This window comes from Spea bombifrons, chromosome 9 (assembly GCF_027358695.1).
Source record: "Spea bombifrons isolate aSpeBom1 chromosome 9, aSpeBom1.2.pri, whole genome shotgun sequence".
In the NCBI taxonomy this organism is placed as follows: domain Eukaryota; kingdom Metazoa; phylum Chordata; class Amphibia; order Anura; family Pelobatidae; genus Spea; species Spea bombifrons.
In genome coordinates this window covers 6,210,883-6,231,359 of record NC_071095.1, presented here as the reverse complement: position 1 = coordinate 6,231,359, position 20,477 = coordinate 6,210,883, and the positions used below count along the sequence as shown (strand labels likewise).

General features: G+C 39.8%; 1 protein-coding gene and 1 long non-coding RNA gene across 2 annotated transcripts in view; both read right to left on the bottom strand.

Annotated features, from left to right (window-relative positions):
* The window catches only part of MDGA2 (MAM domain containing glycosylphosphatidylinositol anchor 2), a gene marked incomplete at its 5' end in the record, with an annotated part of 232,745 nt that overhangs the window by 197,808 nt on the left and 14,460 nt on the right, over positions 1 to 20,477 (bottom strand). The gene's annotated exons all lie outside the window — the stretch shown is intronic.
* Positions 1,941 to 19,613, bottom strand: LOC128505091 (uncharacterized). The gene is made up of 2 exons (XR_008355532.1): positions 19,568 to 19,613; positions 1,941 to 2,076 (listed from the first exon to the last, which is right to left on the bottom strand). It is a non-coding gene; the product is annotated as an uncharacterized LOC128505091 (long non-coding RNA).

Below are 20,477 nucleotides of genomic sequence, written 5' to 3'. Positions count from 1 at the left end.
GTGTTTAAAAAAGTAACTAAATTGTATATTACTGTAGTGGGGAAAATATCGAATTTTTAATAATATAACATTTTTAATAATATCGAATTTTTAAAAATATTTTTATAATATTGAATAATATTAATATTATTAGATGGCATAATATAGTAATATAATAATATTAGATAGCAAAATACTGTTGCCTCCGATATAACTCATCGTATAGCGTTCTAATGATTAATCATGAATTTTTGTTTTTTTTTGTTAATCTCACAAAGATAATCACAGCAAAATGATTTTTGCGACCATTGTATCTTTATATGATTCACTCATTGAGAACGCAGCTGTTTATCTAGCAATCAGAAACTCCTGTTTTATCTTCAAGTGCTCTCATGCAAAGCTACAGATCAAAGTATATTCATGGCAATTTAAATAACAAATCACCCGCTTTTTCTTAAATAAGGGGATTCCTCCAAACCTTTTTTTTTTTTTTTTTCGCACAGACTGACCTTTCCAGCACCAATTTACAAAAACCATATTGATGATTTTTAACTTTTAACATTTTTATTAAAATATTTCCATATTACTATTTGCATTGCTCAATGAACAAAATCTAAGGGCGATGGATTTTTTTCTTTTTTTTTAAAGTAAAGAAAAATACCAAAAAAAAATATTTAAAAAAATGCAAATTAAACAATTCATATTTCCAATAATTAAATAATTTATTCCCACAAATGAGAGCCTTGTATTAGAACCAGAATAACACTCGTATATATTGTACATTTTGTAGTAGCTCTGATTCATCACATTTTAAAATGTACAAAAGAAAGAAGCAATATCAGGCTTGGACTGGCCATCTGGCAAACTGGTCCAATCAGGGCCGGCCCAAGACAAAATGCCGCCTGGGGTGGAGTTTAAAATGCCGCTCCCTCCCATTATCTACACTTCCTCTATCCGCCACCCCCCCCCGTACTTACCTTTCAGCAGTCCTGCGGCGAGTCTCCCTGCTTGGTCACGGTGCCGGCTTGTAATGCTGAGCGCCGGAAATGACGTCATCTTCCGGCGCTCAACATTACAAGCCGGCACCGAGACCGAGCTAGAGGGCTCGCAGAGGAGAGAGAGAGGTGGGCGCCGAGCGGGTACTGACAACTTGGTAAGATAAAACCACTCGGCACCCTCAAAAGTGCCGCCTGGAGCAGTTGCCCCACTCGGCTCCATCGTCGGGCCGGCCCTGGGTCCAATGCCCGGTGGGCCGCTGCCCAACTTAACTCCATAAATACCCGATACGCCACTCCAGCAAGCGACCACTGACTGGATATGCCCAAGTGCACGCTACGTAAGCATAAAACGTAACGTGCAGCCACCAGCCTCAAACCGACGGCGGCAATTATGTCAGTAGGCGGCCACCGGCCTTAAAGTGCCAGAGCCAACTCAACATCGCCTCTCCGGCCCTGACCAATAATCAAATCTCGCCACATCCGTATGTATCTTTAAAGGTGTTTTCATAACCTCTTAATTCATTTGAGCGAATCTGGAATACTTTTATCCGAGATCACAAAGGATAGTTTGTCTTGATGTCGCCGTCTCTTTTGATTTCTCTACACTATTAGATAACAAGGTACAAGCCGATATATAAGTAAAATAGCCCCAAGAGACACGATGACCTATAAAAAGGTTTTTTTTTTCTTCTTTTCGGTGTGTCAGATTGAGTTATAATTTTCCCTTATTGCGGTGGCTTCTTGCTCTACGCATATCAGTGTTATTTTCCTGGCGCGTGACACCTATAGAACAGGATTTTCTATTCGATTTCTTGAAATGTAAAAATAGTTTCCAGTATTAATAAATAGAGCCTCACGTTTTTTTATAGGATCAAATCTAGCTGTAATATTACGAGATTGCCAGTATGAGCACATCTACACTTTTGTAATCTCAGAGGTCTGCCTTTACAGCCCAAACTTCAATTTCATTTTTTTTTTTTACCATATCCATACCAACATTTAGCAGAAAAGAAACCCGTCTTTAGAGATTTATCCAAGAAATGCATTTTTAACTGTAATATGCACAAACAAATGTTCTCCATTTAAATCTACTAGACACCTTGCCAATAGAATGGCTCAGTCTTAATCAACCAGTCTGACACTATGACTAATGAAAGTCTATGGACGAATAGACTTGCCATTGCCAAAACGCATCAGCTCATTGTGGTGTTTGAGCCGGGAAAGTCACCCAAAATAATCACAACGACGGCCTCCAGGTCTGCAGATAAAGGGAGTTTATTGGGACAAAACCAGTTTTTGTCACCGACCTACACTACTGTATACAGTACTGGGGGGGTTATATTACTGTATACAGTACTGGGGGGTTATTACTGTATACAGCGCTGAGGGGTTATATTACTGTATACAACGCTGGGGGTTGTTACTGTATACAGCGCTGGGGGGTTATTACTGTATACAGTGCTGGGGGGTTATATTACTGTAGACAGCGCTGGGGGGTTATTACTGTATACAGCACTGGGGGGGGTTATTACTGCATACAGGGCTGGGGGGTTGTTACTGTATACAGCGCTGGGGGGCTATATTACTGTATACAGCGCTGGGGGGTTATATTGCTGTATACAGCGCTGGGGGTTATATTACTGTATACAGCGCTGGGGGGTTATATTACTGTATACAGCGCTGGGGGTTATATTACTGTATACAGCGCTGGGGGGTTATATTACTCTATACAGTGCTGGGGGTTATATTACTGTATACAGTGCTGGGGGTTATATTACTGTATACAGCGATGGGGGTTATATTACTGTATACAGTGTGGGTGGGTTATATCACTGTATACAGTGCTGGGGGTTATATTACTGTATACAGCGCTGGGGGTTATATTACTGTAAACAGCACTGGGGGGGTTATATTACTGTATACAGCACTGGGGCTTCTATTACTGTATACAGTGCTGGGGGGTTATATTACTGTATACAGTGCTGGGGGTTATATTACTGTATACAGCGCTGGGGGTTATATTACTATATACAGTGCTGGGGGTTATATTACTGTATACAGCACTGGGGGTTATATTACTGTATACAGCACTGGGGGGTATATTACTGTATACAACGCTGGGGGGTTATATTACTGTATACAGCGCTGGGTGTTATATTACTGTATACAGCGCTGGGGGTTATATTACTGTATACAGCGCTGGGGGTTATATTACTGTATACAGCACTGGGGGGTTATATTACTGTATACAGCGCTGGGGGTTATATTACTGTATACAGCACTGGGGGGTTATATTACTGTATACAGCGCTGGGGGTTATATTACTGTATACAGCACTGGGGGGTTATATTACTGTATACAGCGCTGGGGTTTATATTACTGTTTACAGCACTGGGGGGTTATATTACTGTATACAGCGCTGGGGGTTATATTACTGTATACAGCACTGGGGGGTTATATTACTGTATACAGCGCTGGGGGGTTATATTACTGTATACAGCGCTGGGGGGTTATATTACTGTATACAGCACTGGGGGGTTATATTACTGTATACAGCGCTGGGGGTATATTACTGTATACAGCGCTGGGGGTTATATTACTGTATACAGCACTTGGGGGTTATATTACTGTATACAGCGCTGGGGGTTATATTACTGTATACAGCGCTGGGGTTATATTACTGTATACAGCGCTGGGGGTATATTACTGTATACAGCACTGGGGAGTAAGTGCTCCTAATATGCTCCTAAATAAACAACCATTGCCGACTTTATGGCAATTACTCCCAATGAGTGAATTATCAACACGCATGTAGGTCTGAGTTATAAATGCATGAATTATTCTATTTAAGTAGCAAGTGAGAACATAACAATTTAGTATTTGAAACACTCGGATGTTATTAAAGTAGACAATTGCTTCCAAGCCTAATTAGCAGGTCTTTTAAATTACCAGCAAAGTAAATATATATATATAGCTTATCTTTGAGCTAAATGGTATTAGTCATCATTTAAAAAAAAGTATGGAATAATGTAAGATGAACAAGAAAAGTCAAATTTAAACAACTTTTTTTGCCCAACCAGTCCACTATACGGCCATTGTCTTTTCTATTTCTCCTTTAAAATTAGTTACTTTGGAGAAAAATGTTTGTCTACACATATCAGTTATAGTAATGGACAGATTGATGTCAACCTCTTCCTAGCCCTCCTTGGTCCTGTAAAGTCCCCCCAATTTTACAGCTATTTGCAGCAAAGAATGCCCCCCTTTGGCCTGGTTCTACTCATTGGGGTATTTACCCTGCCCTAGGCCTGTTTGACTCCGGGCCCTAGTTGACCCCTCTTTTGAGAACCACCATCTTCAACTGAAGAACACCGGGACAGGACGCCATATTCAGTCACTTCGTCACAATGCCTTTAATGCAATCTTCTAAAGATCGAATGGGCCAGCTGGGGAGATCAGAGATCTCCATTGTAACCCAAGGGACCTGGTTGGCCAAGAGGAAGATCTTCCCCCATTTTTGCGGCAGGTTCTCCTGGACTTGCGCTGACATTGCTGGCCTTATCCCATCAAAAGTAGATCAAGCAGTCATTTCTGAGTATAGGTAGTTTGGCATAGTGGTGGACAAAGCAATACATAGCCATATAGTATGACTGGATCCAGGGCCGGCCCTACAATGGAGCCGACTGGGGCAATTGCCCCAGGCGGCACTTTAGAAGGGGCGGCACTTTGCCCCAAGCGTTTTTTTTGGTTGTTTGTTTTGAAGCGGAGGAGAGAGAGAGGGGCGCCGAGTAGTTTTCGCTTACCCGCTCGGCGCCCCTCTCTCTCTCCTCTGCGGCGAGTCTCCCTGTTCAGTCTCTGTGCCGGATTGTAATGCAGAGCGCCGGAAGTGGCGTCAATTTCCGGCGCTCAGCATTACAAACCGGCACCGTGGCAGAGCAGGGAGACTCGCCGGCAGGACTCTTTAAAGGTAAGTACCGGGGGGGGGAATAATGGCGTCAGCGAAGTTTAAAATGCCGCCATTTTAAACTTCGCCCCAGGCGGCGTTAAGTCTTCGGCCGGCCCTGACTGGATCCCCAATATTTATGCTTCTGATGGATGTTAAACAGGAAAACACCAGTCTGAATGTGTTAAATGTATCAACATTTATAGTTCTAGAGTGCTTTACCACATACTCCCCTATTTTTATACTGTATTTATTAGAGTCAATGTTTTTAAGTAGTGTTGAGGAAAATATACAGTAGACCAACTTTTATGTTGACATCATCTAGTCAAACATGAATGATCTGATATCTCATCTCAATGAAAGCATTTCATTAATCTCCATAGCTATTGAGAGGGTATAATTTCATATCATTATAGATACATACATACATCTTCTTCGACCCCCCACTAACAAATTTTGGCCCTTTCTTTCAAGTCGCCAATCATAAAAATATTTGTGGACCATAACAAGGACTGGATGTAAACTCGTAACAAAAGCTGAGTAGGCTGCTGGCAGGAATCTGTTCCATCTTAGATACAGATTGCCCTCCAGTTTTAGGACCCAAAGAAACCATTATGAAGAAGAAAGGCAAAAATTAAGTCAGGATCGAGTGAGGTCAGCAACGTTCCGTAAAGACCTGGTGCCACACAAATCAGAAACGCAACTTCAATAAATCTATATTAAACACAGCTCTACACAGGATGTAATAAATGTTGTTCTCATTAGCTTAGACCTTCTATTAGCATAATTGTGAATTTCGCTGGCATTATGTTCTGAAGGCCATGTTGTGGGAGGCAAAGCTGGCTAAGGGCTGGTGGACACTTGAAAAAAAACAATGTCATCCATTTGGCTTTATTCAAAATACATTTTTGGAGCACACTTAGAGATGGAATCTGGTTAATAGAGACGTCACCCCCAGAAATTGAGAAAGATTAGCGTGAAAATAACCAATAATATAGTTTATGGAATGTGTCCTTCAGCATTGCTTTCCTCCTACAATAAAGCTATGAAGCCAAGATCGTCGTATGAGGGTCACTCGGCTATTTCTATATCAAAGAATCCTTTAGAAAACAAAGCACAGGAAGAAACGCACCTAAACCTTTTTGTATCATATTCTATTCATTAAGAATAAGTGCAACACTGTGCTCATCTCTTTATCTTTGGTAACATAAAATGGCTTGATAATGACTATGGGTGGCCATTAATTCAATAAGAAAATACTAATTAAAAAAACGTTAGGAACAATAAGTTTAAATGTGGCTATTGGGCCAGTTAAAAGCCACCCATTGATTCTTATTAAGGGCTAAGTTTTGAGTTTTTATATCCGCACATTTTTAGTTCTTGTCCTGAACTCCTGTCCACGACCACTGACGTCTTAGAGATTAGAAGTTAAAATCAGAGCCTTGTGTTGAGGGATTCTAAAAGCAGACAACAACCTGAAAGTTGTTATTGATTATATACCAACTGGGACCAATAAGAAGAGGACCTTGCGCCAAAACAATATGTTTTGGGTTAATATGTTTTAACCCCTTCTGTACCGATGACGCACCTGGTACTTCCTGGTTGGGTGTCACCCACAGACCGGGACGTACCAGGTACGTCATCGATGATGCGCGATCCAGCGTCGCTATGGATGCTGGGATCGTGAGGGGCGGCTGCTACTGACCAGCGATCCGTAGCAGCCACTCCCCCCCTCAATTCTGTGCACGTGATCGTTTTGAAGCGAATCACGAGCACGGAATTTAAATATTTAAATAAAACTGCGGTCTTCAAAGGAAAGACGCAGTACAAGAACGCCGGTCCTAAAGGGGTTAAATATAGAAGTATTTGATTCCATAATTTGCATTTGAATGAAATACGTTGTTTGCTTTTTTTTAAAGAAAAATATAGAACAGATACGCTTCTTAACTAAATTTGGAACATAATAATAATAAAAAGGAAATGTTGAAACCTCCACTGACCACCTGTCCCCTCTTTTTAATCATCCGTTAGTTTAATCTTTTTTTTTTTTTTTATCTGGATTAAAAATGTCGTAATATCACATCTGCTGGGCAAATCATAAATTCAACAGAGTAAATGTTGGGAAAGCTGTGATTATCACAAATCTGTTGTTTTTGAGTTTGGCACTTTTTTTTTTTTTTTTTAGAATTCCTTAAAAAAGCAATATTTCTTCTTGATATCATTTGGGTTTTAAAAGGTAATATTTTTATTGGCTTAAAAAGGATTGCTATGATTTTTTTTTTTTTTAGAGGGATTACTAATCATTGTCATTATATAGCTCAGGCCTAGGTTGGCCAACTTCCAAGCTGGGCAAAGCCTATGGCCAATAGCAGAACCCACATACTACCACTGTAAGGAGCCCAGTCAACCAATAAGCCAATTGGCTCCCAGTTATGGCCCTCTGGACCTGCCACCCTAGGTCCCGGTCTAGTTGGCCAAGGCTAGAATACCCCACCAACCACAGTGCAGCCAAATGTATCCAGCCAGTGGTTCCAGACACATCATCTATTGGCTGCTGGCCTTAAAGCGCCAGATTCCCTCTCCAATCATTTTTTAATATTAAAATTTCAAGAAGTCCTACTAACGGTAAAATAAAAGGAAGATTTAGAATTTTACCAATTTTTTTTCTATGCAATCCACAAAAATGTTTCAAGAACTAAAGAAAGAAGCAATCTATCACAACCTCTACCGCATAAATATAATTATGCAGAGTATGACAGCCGTCCTGAGGGAACACGCTTGCGGCACGATGGAGTGGGTTGCTTTCTGTAGACAAGCTCTGTCCTAGACTTTTTTGGTTAAGCGCAGGTTCTTCTCAATCAATTAAGAACACCTGCAACCAAGAAAACCTTGACAATCCACGAAGAGGCGATTCTTACGGAGAACATACTCATTCCCTTCTTTGATAGACTGCTATGCCATTGTGAACCAGAAAGCAGCAAAATACATTTCATGGGGTCTATGCTGGTGCGTCTATTATGGTCCTCAAAGATTGCCACCGAGCTAATGATATATGGTGAACCAATTATTCCCGCAACTAGTAACCGCTAGAAAGGCAGGGCAAAGATATGTGGCATACAGATGGATCATCTCGCGTCTTTTGCTGGTGCTGATGTTTCTGCGTGTTTCAGCAAAATGAAAATAGACGTTAAAAAGTAAATAAAATCCGCCGACAGGTGCAACCGTTAAGGACTCGGAGAGTTGCCCTACTTACAAATTTCTCGCGCTCTGATGTTTTATACGCTACACGCTGTCTGCACAGAGTAACGCTTATGACTTCTTTAAAATCTTTGCAGCGAGAGTAGAAATGCTTATTAAATCTGACAAGGAAGCAACCTTGGTTTCACCTTTAAATAACAAAGAATGCAACCAGTTTGGGTATTTATATCTAAAGCAAGCAAGTTAAAGGGAGTTGCAAAGAAAATTGAAACAACAAATATCTATTAAAAGTGGGAAAAGTGATATTTTAGAGAAATAAATTAGCAAACAAATAAATAAAAGAAGCAGAATTAGCTCTTTCACCGTGTGCTCAACGTGCTTTTATGATCTTCTATAATACCCCAACCTCTGTCCATCTTCAACTTTTAACTATTTATTATGTCAGGACCACATCGTCCTTTTCATTGGAGATGCTCATCGTGATCGTTCCTTCATGATGCCTAGATTAGGCCGCAAACGTAGAGGTGAATGAATAATTATCCACGGCACAAGCAGACACAATCAAACTCACGCAAGCTACACAAAAACCCAACTTTATTAAAGCCAACTTTGTAGTAGCACTTTCAAAAAATCACTCACATCTCACACACAGTCGGAGATTAACCGGAGAGTCCCTTGCGAGTTGTCTTCGAGTTGCAAATGTGAGTTGGAACTGAGTTCCAGGTCAACCGGGCACTTCCAGGTCAACCGGACACTTCCAGGTCAACCGGACATTTCCAGATCAACCGGACACTTGAGTTTAAGCCTGAAAGTTGTGTGCAGATGTTTTAGACTTTCTCATAGGTTCCATCTGCATTCATTGAAGGTCACGGTGCAGGAGAAGGCAGATAAACCCTTGTAATAGTAAATTGTAGCACCAAGGTATAGAGCAGAGGACAATATAGAGTCAGAGGAGGAAACACAGTAACAAAGGGGCAAGAGAGGTTTGAAATAGAGTCCAGACGAGGCTCAGAAAACAGATGATGAATAACACATGGGTATAAAGGCGTAAGAGGCAAAACCAGGGTTCAAGCCAGAGTTAGAAACCAGAAACCAGTAAACAAGATGCCAAAAAATGGAAATTCTCTTCCAGCTGGGAGCCACCGACTATGAATGGTCCACTGATCACTGATTCTTTGATCAGGAACCAGTCCAGGACACCTGACTACGACGAGGGTCCAAGATCTCACAGACACATTATCCTCCTGGTGGTTAAGATAGTAAAGGTCCAAGGTCTTTGGGTGGAACCTGGTAGATCTTGATAGATTTAACTGTTACAGACGGATCATCTCACCCCCATGTGTATTGTGAAACGAGAGATAAGCAGACAGAGGAATGCCTCAACGGTTCAAGAAAAAGGCAGTTTATGTTCCATGGCCAATAACCGTGTTGGTTGTGCCTTCAGTAATGTTTGTAGAGGTACGCAAGCAATTGAAACAAGATTTCAACCTTAGTCCATTGTGGTACAAAACAAGTAACAAGTAGCTATTACGGGTAACTTGTCCGAAGGGTTGACACCATAATCCTCCATAATTCATCGCCAGACGATCGTAAACCCGAATGTTTTCATCAACAGTATAATCAATAACATCATTCGTAACATTTTTTTTCTCTTTGTGCTACTCTCAGTTACAGGAAAATATATTTAATGTGCTTTTCACGTTTACACACAAAATATATAAAACATCTAAAACTTACAATATACAAAAAGTTAAACACGCCGATAAAATCCTCGGCGGTAGACAGTTTTTAACGTCTTTAAAGAAACACTTATCGCCAGTCAATTGAATATGAAATTAACGTGAACATTGTGGCAGAAACGTACTGATTAACTTTTAAGTATCTCATATTTTAAGTGTTGTGGTGTATACGTTTTGATTCACGTGTATAGTTTTACATGTAAACCAACTGTAAACAAATCAATTAGAATCTCGTTTATCATATGATTTATAACATGCGTCTTGATTCATATAAACCATAATATTTTCTACACCTGCTGCAAAAGAGTTTATATGTCAGGTGTACAAAATCAATAGATGTTCTACAGAAACATAGAATCTCCATGGGTCCTTCATCTTGTCCAAGATCCAGGAGCCATATCCCTGTCCCATGCATGTTTACATTCTCTCACTGAATTAGCTTCTACCCTCCATTTATCTATCACCCTATAGGTAAAGGTACAGTACCTACACATAATCATTATCAAAACAGAAACATAGAATTTGTTCCATTCGGCCCCCGTCTAGTCGCCCGTTTCTCCTGCTGTAAAGACTCAGACCTTAATCAGTCGTTGGTCTCGTCTTAGATTCAGGAGCCGTATGTCTACCCCATGCATGGTTAATACCCTCACCGTATTACCCTCTACCACTTCCACCATTCACCCAAACTCAACTAAATAAAATAATCATAGAATGCCTGTGTATTACGAAGATACCAAGACACCAAGCAATCAATCTACATTTTACCTATAAAGTCACCATATATCATTTACATCATGATCATCATCGTCATCACCATCATCACCATCATCATCATCTTCATCATCATCTTCATCATTCTCATGGGTATGTAATCAATTCTAAGCAATGTTTCATCCTATGTCACCTTTTTGAAGCAGAACCTCTCAGCTATCTTAGATGATTGGAGGGTCCTAACGTATGTAATACATTGGGTATGCTTGGCCTGTGGAAATAACCTATGAAACTGTTACCCACATGCAGAGGAGATGAACGTTCTTGAAAATGTAGCCTCCAGGACTAGTTGGGCAGAAAAAAAAAGCCAAATGGGCCGAAACGGAAACCCCACGTACGCCACGGAGAGATAATGAAGTTGTGTTGGCACTGAGGCCTCAGACGCCTTGATTTCTAGTCTTTTTGAGATTATTCATACAGTGGAACTTTGAGAGCGTCGGCGATCCTTACATACATGTCAGTGAGAATCATTTTTCTCATGGTCTCGCAACTTCCAGTCTTGCTTAAAACAGAAGATTTAATGCGATCATGTTGAAGTCTACATTGTTGAATGAATCCAGAATTTAGCCAACATTAGCCTTAAAAGCCTCACTACTGGGTGAATAATTAGTTGAATAAAAGTGACCATTTTTTTAAGTAATCTGATTTTCTGCTTTAATTAACCAATTATTAAAATCAGATCACTCAGTAAGGGGGCTTAAGGAAGCCACTTTTATTTACCAGTAGTTCTAGGAATCCCCCCCTCCTCCACCAATATTTAACACTTTATCCTCCCATTAAAAATTAGAAGGTGCACAGATGTTATCTATCCTTGTGTCTGAAATAAATAAAATATGCGACGTTATATATATATATTTAGCCAGATGATTTATAGGGATAGGAAACTTCACTTAAAAAAACAACTAATGATATGAATCAAAGTTCATTCTAGAACACAACAGCCAACAAAACAAATGACATATACAGTACACGGTTACATAATATGTACTCATAAAAATGAATCAAAGTAATGATGTCTGCGGAATCCAGTTCACCGAGTAATAAGACGCTGATTTAATGGGAGAACCAGAGAGAACGCTGCCCTTTTCGATTCATTACTCCGAACTGGAAAACAAAAAAGATTAGGACGTAAATAATTTTATAGCGAAAAAATCAAGATGAAAAGAAAGGGTTTTAGTCTTCATAGTTTCGTTATTAATAGGGCATGTGAAGGGGTATGTGTTGGTACCGGTGGCATAGTCCCAGCAGCAAGCGGGGCAGCACGGAAGGGGAGCAAGCCTGGGAACTCTCTGGGTTTCCCCCTGAAGACTCCAGGTGAAGCGAGGTCCAGGTGACCATGGAGTGGCAGAACTTCAGCGGTACTCCTCGCAACATCAGCAGGGCCGCCAACTGACACGAGCAGCCTCCCAGCGACGTCAGCAGGACCCCCCCTGCAGTTCTCTGATGTCTCACTCTTTTGTCTCCAATCTAAAAGACCATTGAAGGCCCGCCACAAACACTTAGATCTATGCTTTGTGAATTAAAAGCCTTCCAGAACAGGTCCATATTTTCAGATGCCATCATTTGATCCACCTCCGATTATATGTGTTTAAAATCGGAACGTCAGGCTCGGTTTGGCCATCCAGCACACCAGGCTAATACCGACACATTCCGTCACACATGCACCTGATTTGCTGATTCAGCGTGTGGCGAATATGCCCGGCCATAGGCTATCCAGGCGGCCGCTTACATCATCAGGCGGCCGCTGGCCTTAAAACGCCAGGACTGCCTCGCCATCTTCAGTCCAGCCCTGCTGAGCGTTTCATATTTATTCTTGTTTTCCGCACATCTATACTTAGCTCAGTCTTGAATATTTTTATTTTTTTTTTTGATTTGTTTAACTTAAAAGTAAAAATATTGAAAGCATCCGAGAATGGATCTTGCGACACAATTGATGTATTTATGGCTTAACGACGGACGTATAATTCTCGGCGGTAAGGTGCTATTGACCTGTTGATTAATCTTCCGCTGTCCTAATTAGAGATCGGCGCCGTCTACATATCAAAGAGGTTTCCCCAGACACGAGGCAATGATGGGTTTCCCATGACCTCAAGATATTTCATTTCCGCATCTGCGGTTCTGCGAAGCCAAGAACAGCTAAATTCTAATGCTGTACAAATAAAACGCCGAGCCAATTAGCCTTCCTATATTTAGATAACACCTAGTATTCTAGAAGCGCGTCAGACTCAGGCTTCTACGTACCTTTTTTGCCGGGAAATGTTATTTTGTAACGGCGGATTATGTCCCATTTTTTAGTGGACGATTCCAAAAGAAAAAAAAAATCAGAAAAAAAGGAATGAATGCAGGTTTTGGCAAATAAGGCAAAAAAAAAAAAAAAAAGGCAGAAAATAAGGCAAATAAGTTAACTACAAAATAAGGCTATTTTGCAATAAGGAATCTGGTTTCCGTTAAAAGGGACACATGATGCACATTTACCCCTTCTCATTAAACTGTCCCTTTAACAGCAATTATTGGGCAAAAAAACATGTACGTTGAGTTCGCGAGACATGATTTCGCATCTCTAGAGTTTATTATCATCTACGCGCTTGTCAAGCGCATGAATGAAGTACGTGGGTCAGAAGGGGAGTAAAGGACCTGTCAATCAGGATTTTCTCCCTTCCCCTTGCTGATACGAAACCCCTCTCATTAGATGCGGAGTAGGTCAGGGCGACTTTTCCTATCCCTCTCTGACCTGCTGTGGACGCATGACTGCATTTTTTATTGCCCTTGTCATTTGCAATGCAAACACAGCTAATTATTTCACGACCTTTAACCTGCGAATCCAGAGTCTCACTTTCTCATAAAATCGATTTTCATATTTCTTAAAATATTCAGCAGCTGTGTGCCGTTAAAAGATCGGCTGAAAATACCGTCCGAGCTCTTTGGTGTCGCTCTCAAAGGGGAGAAAAAGACATAACCTGATATAACCAGTGAAAAGAAAAAATGTCGGTGCGCTAATCTAGTCACAGGCTCAAATAATACAAATGTATAATACGAGGCCTACCAAACAGGTGTAAGCATGCTGCAAGAAACAGTGTATTGGCTGTACAATGTATACAAAAAACAAAAACTGTCTGCGCTTCTTACCCTAATAAAGTTGGCAACAAATGCTTACACCTGTTTGGTAGGCCTCGTATTACACATTTGTATTATTTGAGCCTGTGACTAGCTTAGCGCACCGATATTTTTTCTTTTCCCTGTTTGCACATATTTGAGGTTGTTGGCTCCTCATCAGTCTGGTTGCAGCTTGCTGTCCAGGGGTTAATAGGGAGGAGGTTTAATTGCACCTCCCCCAACACATTAATAAGGTTTTGGTAGCAGTATAAACTGCATTGTGTGCCCACTATGTAGGAGGTGAGAGTAGGATCTCACCCTATTGAGAGTGTGGCTTGACGTGGCGGGTGAGCTTAATTATGCTTTGGCCAATTCATATAACCAAAACCTCTCATTTATATTATGTTTATATATTTGTTGCCAACTTTATTAGGGTAAGAAGCGCAGACAGTTTTTGTTTCTTGTATACTTCTGATATAACCAGTGTACATAAATTTTATTCCAAAAGATAGAGATATTTCCATCCAGTTCTATTTTAAATAAAATATAAAATCTTGTCGTGCCTTGAAGAAAATTCTGATATATTAATCCAAGCCCTATCCTGTATCGTGTTTACGTTTTTGATTTCTCGTTATGGAAACATACATTTTGGATGGCAGGTCGGCCCCATTCGGCCCCCTGTCTAGTCGTCCGTTTTTTTCCTGAAATAAAGACTCAAACCTTAATCAGTCGTTGTTTCGTCTTAGATTCAGGAGCCGTATGTCTATCCCATGCATGTTTAATACCCTCGCTGTATTAACCTGTTCCAATCACCCTCTCACACTTTCAACCACCTTTAACCCCTTAAGGACACTGGGCGGTCCCAAAACCCATTGCAAACAATGCATTTTGAGCCCGTACACATACGGGCTTTGTCATTAAGGGGTTAAAAACAAGACCGAGTGCTGCTGATAGTATAAGTGAAAAAAAGTCCTTTTGACTTTTTTTGTTTACAACATCACAAAATTCCAATTTACTTCAAATGAGCTAATATTTTAAATTGTCCATCATATGTTCAAGGTCGAAGTGCGTTCAGCTGACCCCTGTTGTCTTCTATGAATATTACTTGAATATTACTGAGCTTTACCTGGGCTTTCAAGGCATCCTGCCAGTTTAACCCATAGAGTCCTGGATAAATTTTATCAGAATCAGTTTAATGGAAACTTATTTTAAGAATAATCTGAGCTACATGTGTAAAAAATAGCTATCTTCTATACAGTGTATCAACAACGCAATTATATGTATTGTACCTATTTAGAGTAGTTTTGGTATTAAAGTGGTATTTTGGGTTAAAGAGATTTTTGTTCATGGTGTTATCATGAAATCGAATTTGGAAGACAGGAGGTTGGAGAAATTTCACAAATACGTAATTTTACGAGATTCTATGTTTATCGTAAGCTGTAGGTTTTGTTTATTTAAAAAAAAATGGGTTACATTTAACCCTTTGCGACCAATGGGAGATGTTCATGAAATTGAAAATGGTATGTCTTTGAAAACATGCCATTTCTGAACTTTAAATTGGAAAATATAATATGACAATTTCCCACTAGAGGCTGTATAGCTAAAGAAACAGTAGATTCAGCTGAATCCATCTAATAATAAGTATTTTTGTACAGAGTGTGGCGTTCCACGTTAAACTGTAGCAGGTTGGATACTTCTAATAGGAAATATACTTTAGTGTTATCCTTTGCATTAGATAAAATGTATTATTTTAACAGTGACAAGACACTAACAGCCCATATTTACCCCCCTTTTAATGGATCTAGGCTTAGTGGAACATTAATGACGCTGTTAACTTGTTAATTATGTTGTTTATCATCATGATCCCACACTGGAAAAAATACTGTGTTTGCTGTAAAAAGGGAAAGCTATGCGTTTAATGGGATTATAATTCTATCTTCGTACAAAACATAATCTTTAATCCTGGATGTTTGAACAACATCTTTCCAATTTAAGATTCCTTCCTCCCAATTGGTTAAAAAAAAAACACTTTGTAAACTTTTGTTTCTATCATCACCAAAATGAATTACCTAACTTTTTTGTCAGACCTTTTGAAGGCATGCACTACGCGGAAATTGTTGGCGCTATATAAATAAAGAGATTAAAAATAATGGAATAAAATAATATTTTTAATATTATTTAACAGAATAGCAATGAGATAGTTATCAAGCAGTACTCTCATTTGTCTGGCTCCCTCTCTCATTCATGGGTGGAGAATAATGCTGTTGGATTATGTCCTCATTCACGTACAATGCATCTCTCCATAAATGTACCATGAAAAACAAGGAAAAATGCATCTGAATTTTAGAATTTTAGTGGCAAACTCTCCCAATAAATATACAATATGATGACGGAGGTCCTAAATTACCACCCGATAAACATCAGATGGTAGATAAACAGTCAAAAGGGGTATCCTCAGTTGCGAACACAGGGATCTGTAAAGGATATACAATGCTACATTTATTTTTATTTATTTTTGTTGAGTTTCATCAAATGTATACCTTGTGATATTGATAAAATGCACGCATTTGCAGAATTTTAGAATCTCAGATGTAGATGTAAGCGGTGGATTGATGATGAAAACGGGAGTAGCAGCCTTGTACAGTGCAGAAGTGACACGGAAGCCCATTAAATGATAGAATTTTATCGTAAGTGCTTAAATAAACAGAAATAATAATATCCCGAGGACAAAGCATTGGATGACAACTATTAAGTTATTTTAAAACACAAAAAAATATTTACATTCCAAAGCATAAGGCACATGTTTTAAATGTAATCTCTTTATGTTAGCCCAAAATGAATTTGAAACGAAGACTGGGGGTTGCAAAATTTTCAGACAGGTCTATTCACTAAATTCGGAGTGTTTCCGAGTTGGCTAAAAATGTGAGTTGATGAAAGGAAACTCACACGATTTGGACAAAAGGTTACTAAAAGGTCATTGAAACAGGCTTGCATTCGCAATCGCAAAAAATAAAGTACAAATAATAAAGGCCACTCGCGTGCACTCGCCTGTAACTTGCAAAATTATAAATCGAATGCCATGCCAAACAAGAGAGTTGTAGAGAATACAATGCAAGCGAGTTGTTTTGTGAGTGTTTGAACACAAGGACATGTGACTGGTGTTGAGCTAATCATTAATCCGAGACAGAGTACTAAATGTTTCAAATGTTGCTAATGCTAATTATGTACTATGCGACGTCTAAGCGTCACTCTACCCTTTAAGTCCCCCTTGCTCCATTGCAGCCCACCACTTATACTTTTAGCACTTCTTCCTCTGCCTCTGTCTCGGAATCTCTAGTGTCTATGACATTGAATAGTATTTGAGAAGACTGTAAAGGCGCCATTCTGATGATAAGCTTTGATCTCCCATGTATACTACCTTAACAAGCATGGACATGAGACACAGAAGAACCTTTTGATGTTATTGCTTTCCGACACGAAAGAGATCAGTTGCCCTAAAGTTCACTAATGTTGGTGAGATGATAGAGACAAAATATTGTCCCTTTAACCTATTTTTGCATTTATTTTAACAATTCAGTTAATATGCCACGCCAGTGCTTATATGTTGGGTTCCATGCCAAAGTCTAACATAGGTTAAAAGCTCAGTATAGCATTTTAAGACTCATTTGATTTTATATACGTAACACAGTCTTTGTGTTTTTTTTTTTGAAATAATACATTTAAGATTGGACATTCTCAAGGAACAACAAGTTTTAAACCTTTCTATAATTAGCAAAATGTCCTGATATGCTGCTGTGCATACAGAGTTAATCTGTAATAACCATCGCATCAGCAAGATATTGTTTCTTGTTGGTTTGGGAAAATGTAGCTATTGCAAATTGCGATACGAGGAGAAAAAAAAGTATATGCCTTATAGCAGGGGCGTCCAACGTGCGACCCTCCAGCTGCTGCAGGACTACATCTCCCATAATGCTCTTTCAGCTAAGGGGCTGGCTGAGGAGTACGGGCGATATAGTCCTGCAGCAGCTGGAGGGCCGCACGTTGGACGCCCCTGCCTTATAGAGTGCTGTATTTATCTCCGGCACTTGCCTGGGCAGTGACACCAGCCGCCCTTTCCATGCTACCGTCCTGCTGGGTGCCAGTATATACAGTGCTGTGCGGAAGTAAACTATGAATGTTGTGCTGAATCTCCACAGCCCCCATAGTGTTAATATACCAGCTGGGGGGTTCAGTGATATCCCTTTAAATTGCCCCATATAGTAGTGGCCCTGTAGGGAGCTTGATCACCCAATAGGGTGATTGGCTCCCTATTGACCCCTTGGATCTGCCTCCCTAGGCTTTTCTATATCTGCTTGGTTCCATCATGACAAGCATGTGATAAAAATGATGTGGAGAAACACAGTTCTTAGCAGAAGTTTCCAAAGTGTGTAAAGTTTCCACAATTTTTAGAACATGGGTGAAAGGTTGTTTTTTTCCCCCCATCTTTAATAAGCAATTGTTTGTGGGCAACAATTAACATCTTAAGATGCTCCATAGACCTCCCAATGAAGAAGAAATAGTAGATAACTATACACTTAGAACATTTAGTCCAGCCTGGTCCCAATTAAAAATAAAAATAACAAGGTGAATGTCTGTTTTTTTTTCTTTTTCCCAAGAAATAATATTTATTATAATAATATATAGTTAATAGACAATAAATATTTGGCTTATGTGACAGCTTCAGAGTCATGGAAAGGAGATGTTCCCTTTCGTTCTCCTTGATGGGCTCAGGAGTCCAAACAGAAAACATATAAAGAACATCAAAGAGATGAAGTATGTATTCTAGGAGAGAAGAGTTTCTCAGCAGGGTTCCTGTAGTTTTCTTTTAGGGTCAGAAAGCAAACAAGGCTTCCAGCAACACTCCATGATAATTAAACATTAACATTAAAAGGTGTAATAAGCTAACAAGTTATGTAAGAAGATAGATAATTTAGACCGTATATTTATTCATATATTTATTTATATAGTTATATTTACAAAAGAATGGTCAAAGAACTAATGCACCCATTAAGGAATCAGATTAAGATAATGGTGTGAACATAAACTTTACCGCAAATCAGAAGAATCAACAGATCATAAATATAATAAAAAGCCGCAGAGTTCACCACCCTTGTCATTTATCATGCTTAATTCTGCCAGTCATTTTTTTTTTACGTCTAGCATCAAATTCACAGTCGTCTAAGGACATTAAATTAATTTTCACCCAAAGGCCAAATAAATGTTCGAAATGAATTACCGTGATAAGAGATGTTCCTGTAACCTAGCAGCTAATGCAATTTACTTTTGATTATTTACAATAGTTTAAATTTGATCTTGGGCCAGACTTCAAAAAAATATGAAATGTACAGAATGCTCAACTTCCTACCCCAAGCAAGCACAGCTTTCGTTGGCACCAAAAAGTTATTCAGGGTCCCAAAGTTTGGAATACCTTATGAAGGCTTCTAACAGGTGTTTAATAGATTGACTTCATTTTTTATAATGCAGTCAAGAAGTACATATATTTTTTTCTTTGTAAAAGTATTGGAACTGGAAACCTTTTTTTTTTTTAAAAAAGTGGCCCAAGCCTGACCTACTCTAGCCAAGAAGGACATGTGCCATGTTTTCTTAGCTACAATCACACGAGAAGGCTTTGCCCAATTAGAATTATTATTAATACATTTTATTTATAAATTGTCAGCAGATTCTACAGTTATATTACATTAGAGTGGAAAACAGAATTAACAATACCACTAAAAGTGAATATATGCAAAATTAACAATAATATGATTATTCTTGCTCAACAATCTTAGCCCAATCTACTAGACAAACACCCTGACTCATTATCATACTGCCTATGAGAAACAATAGAATGGCCCAGTCCTGTGGCGGAACTACCGGGGTCGCAGGGGTCACGACTGGGCCCTGGAGTCAGGGGAGCCCTTGGGGTCGTTTTCAGCAACTGCTCGGCGCCCTTCTGCCGCTGCCTGCCTCAGCGCTGCCTCGACTGCAGTGGTGGGAGCGTAAAGGTCTGTCCCGGGTGCTGGCGCTTCACTCTGAGCATATGACGTCATATGCCGGCGCTCAGCAGTGAAGCCGTGCGCCCCGCGGCAGAGCAGCGAGACAGAGGCCTCGCGTCCCAACCACAGGACTGCACGGTAAGTGACCTACATAGGGGGTTAGGGAGAGGGTAGATAGTGAGAAGGAGGAGAGGGGTAGATAGTGAGAAGGGGGGAGGGTATATAGTGAGAAGGGGGTAGGGAGAGGGTAGATAGTGAGAAGGGGGGTCCAGTCTTAATCACCCAGTCAGACACTCTGACTAATGAAAGTCTATAGAGGAACAGACTTCATTAGCATTGCCAGAAAGCATGAGCTCAGTGTGGGGTTTGAGCCGGGAAAATCCAAAATACCACATGACTGATAACAATGGTGGCCTCCAGGACTGCAGATAAAGAGAGTTTATTGGAGATTTTTTCTTTTTTCAAAATAAGTTTTCGTTACATTTTTTTAAATTTGCAAAAAAAGTCTGCAGGAGTTAAAATATGAGTTTGAGCTGGTTATATATATGTAGAAATATAAGCTTTTAGAGGTGTCTCATCTGTTCCCTCCAGTTATTGTTGAACTCTAACTAACCTTGTTCTTCGTAGAATTTGTAGTTCTCAAAGCATCATGAGAGATTCAAATCGGCAGCAACTGGGAGAAAAACCATACTGTCAGAAATAGGCCTCAGAACGGACCCGAATG